Source organism: Tamandua tetradactyla, chromosome 5 (assembly GCF_023851605.1).
Source record: "Tamandua tetradactyla isolate mTamTet1 chromosome 5, mTamTet1.pri, whole genome shotgun sequence".
Classification (NCBI taxonomy): Eukaryota; Metazoa; Chordata; class Mammalia; order Pilosa; family Myrmecophagidae; genus Tamandua; species Tamandua tetradactyla.
In genome coordinates this window covers 183,663,005-183,666,343 of record NC_135331.1, presented here as the reverse complement: position 1 = coordinate 183,666,343, position 3,339 = coordinate 183,663,005, and the positions used below count along the sequence as shown (strand labels likewise).

The window sequence follows — 3,339 nt, the reverse complement described above, 5'->3', positions numbered from 1 at the left end:
GACCATCAGCAAAACCAATTTTGTAATTCAGTTAACAGCACACACCAAGTCGTATGATTTCTGGAGCCATCAGCCCATATTTGTGAGGCCAAAAAGCCACTTAAAACTCCATCTTTTCAGGACTAGTTTTCATTCTACAATCACCAAAACTGGGTTTGGTGTTTTTCTTTGTTTTTGACTCTTCTACGGATGTCTTCCGAAGTGTCCCCCAAATCCCTCCTTCTCCCAGATCTTACTGGAAAAAGGAAATGAGGGCGTGTAAGCAACAGGTAACAGAATTGTTTGCGGCATTTTCCCTTCTCCCTAAGGATCTGGGAAGGCCCCATCGGGCCGCTTCATTCATCGTGACCACCCGGCCGCACCTTTGCCAGGTGGCCGCGCGGGGACCAGTCCCGCGCCCATCCGCCACCGCTGCTCCAAGGGCTGTTTTTTGTTTGTTTGTTGGGGGGAGGTGCATGTCAGGAAATCGAACCCGGGCTCAGGCACCGCAGGCGAGGATTCTGCCACTGAATCACCGTCGCACCGCCCCAAGGACTGTTTTTGTTTTTTGTTTTTTAAATTTTTTTATTAATTAAAAAATTTTTTTTACAAATATGACAAGAAAGAAACACAAACATTCGTATCATATGATCATTTTGTTTCACATATATAATCAGTAATTCACAATATCATCACATAGTTGCACATTCATCATCATGACAAGGGCTGTTTTTGATCACAGCATATCATTTCCTGGTTGTGGCTTCGTATTCTGAGGTGGTTCATCCTCATGCAGCTTGGTTTATTTCCTAAAGCTGGGGGTCCATAAGACGCTGTAACTTTAGGCTCTCACCAGGTACTTCACTTGGAACTGCTTGATAAGGTGTTTTTTTTTTGGCTGGAAATATTCCATACAAAAATGGCTTCCAGGAAACCTGCCAAAGTTCTGCATTTAATGGCATATCATATTGTGCAAGATAGAGCCAATATAATGCCATATCTTGTACCCATTATTAACACGTCACCTGGGAGCACACATGGCAATCAAAACATGATCACCACCTGGGCACCAAGAAAACCATGTAGAATCAGAGGCTGCTAGTTTGGAAATAAGTTTGTAGTTTTTGACATCCCACAGTTGCATTTGTTCCCTCAGATCTCCAAATCCAGCTAGTTTAATATATGTCCCTGAGGGTTATAGAAGGCTGCATTATGTGGACCAGTTCCAAAATCAAACACAGGATCACATTTCAAGTTGAAAATTGTCGTTTTGGCAGGCATAAAACTGTGAACAGCACAAAATTCAGTGGAACAAGAGTTTCAAACTACATAAAAAATGGGGCCATTTTTTGGTAATTGCATTACCGCACTTTCTCCATTTGTTGCAAAGTAATGCAGCATTTGTTTCCCCTAGTAGGACCCACCTGTGCTGTCAATATCTGTGCCACCTTCTACCAACACCGCAGTAGCTCTTTTGTTCCACAGCATTGAAACCTTTTCAGCCTTAAGACAACTTTGATTGGTTAAAGCTGCATGAGGTCTGCATGAGGATCACAGTAGTACCTCCACTGTAGGTACTAACATAATCTAACAAATGAAGGTGCACCCTTACTTCCTGGAACATAAACAGCCACCTTATATGGTAGAGGTCCAGGTAATAACACAAAACCATTAATTTTTTGCAAATGCAATTCATTTTAAATTGTACTAATTGTTGTTTTCAAAGAAGAAAACTTCATTGTTACCACTTTGGGCACAAACAGTTGCATCTTCTGACCAAGATGGACACCAACTTGGCATTTTTTTCTGGATGAAAGATTTCATACATGTCCCAGTTTTCACATCATGAAGTTGTAGACTGGGCACGTCAGCGGTGCCAGCTTTAGAGACTTGGAAACACAGTGCTTTGTGTAAAATGCAGGGGCCATTCACCATGTAGAGTCCTTCTCATCCTTGGCCAGCCAGAGGCAGCATGGATGGCACCTTCTTATCCTGGGAAGTCCATATTATTTTTTAGTCAATGCTTCTTTTTTTCATTTAATTTTGTAACTGTTTTCAAACAAATTTCAGTAAGATGGTGACTGTGTCCTTCAGGAACATCAGCTCTGTTTAGGAAAATATAAGTGATGCCATGACTGGCTAGCCTAGTAAGTTTTAGGCACTTAGCTTTGGAGCAGTAGGTCTCTATTAGTACTTTCACATTATATTCATTTAACAAAGACAGAAATAACACCCAATACATATACATTATTTTTCATAAACCCATGTGTCTACAAAGATAATATAAATGTGTGATGTGGCTTAGGCTTAAAAAAAAAATCAACTGCCAAAAAAGTAAAATCAAAATGTTTTATTTTACTGATATTTGGTCTAAGCATATAAACAATACAAATGTGTATGGTATGAAAAGGTTACATTTTAAATCTAAAACTCAAAAATGAAAAGTTAAATAATGGGAATTCTATGTTAATTTTTTTCTTTTAAAATGTGCTACTTCACTGATTTGGAACACTCATATGATACTTTTTCTTCTATATGAAGTTGCCAGTAACAGGTTGTGGTAGTTAGATTCAGATGTCAACTTGGCTAGGTGAAGGAGCCTAGTTCTAGTGCTGTGGACATGAGCCAATGGCATGTGACCCTCATCTGTTGCTGATTACATCTGCAGTCAGCTAGGAGGAGTGCCTGCTGCAATGAATGATGTTTGATTTAATTGGCTGGTACTTAAATGAGAGACAACATAGCACAGCCAAAGCAGCTCAGCATACCTCATCTCAGGACTAGCAGCTCAGCCCAGGCCTTTGGAGATGCAGAAAGGAATCACCCTGCGGAAAGCTGTTGCAACCCAGAGGCCTGGAGAGAAGGCCAGCAGAGATCGCCCTATGCCTTCCCATGTAAGAAAGCTGCCTTTTCTCTGAAGAACTATATGTTAACTAAATAAATCCCCTTTTATTGAAAGCCAATCTGTCCCTGGTGTGTTGCATTCCCGCAGTTAGCAAACTAGAACATAGGTCTTCACTTCTGTGTTATAAAATGAAGTACAAATTTAAATATGAATCCTTAAATATAGAAAGAGATTTGGTTTTATGTAGTTTCATAGAAGTAAACAGTTTACAAACGTAAGTACTTCCATGAATACATAGAATCCCTATACAGTCATTTTTTTTAGGCAAAGATATTTGCTAAATTCTAGTATTCTGATATACTCATATTTTGCTTTCACGTCTGATGCACTGTAGTTCAGCAGACGTCCATTTATAGCTTTTCAACATGCTATCATCAATTGAGAAAGACACCTGAACAATATTTATTTGAGAATCTTCTTTGGAATTCAATCAAACAATTTGGAAATTGTTTACA

General features: G+C 39.4%; 1 pseudogene; it reads right to left on the bottom strand.

The window, feature by feature from the left end:
* Window positions 1-652: 652 nt before the first annotated feature.
* Window positions 653-2,238, bottom strand: LOC143682515 (eukaryotic translation initiation factor 2A pseudogene; annotated as a pseudogene).
* Between the last annotated feature and the right edge of the window lie 1,101 nt (window positions 2,239-3,339).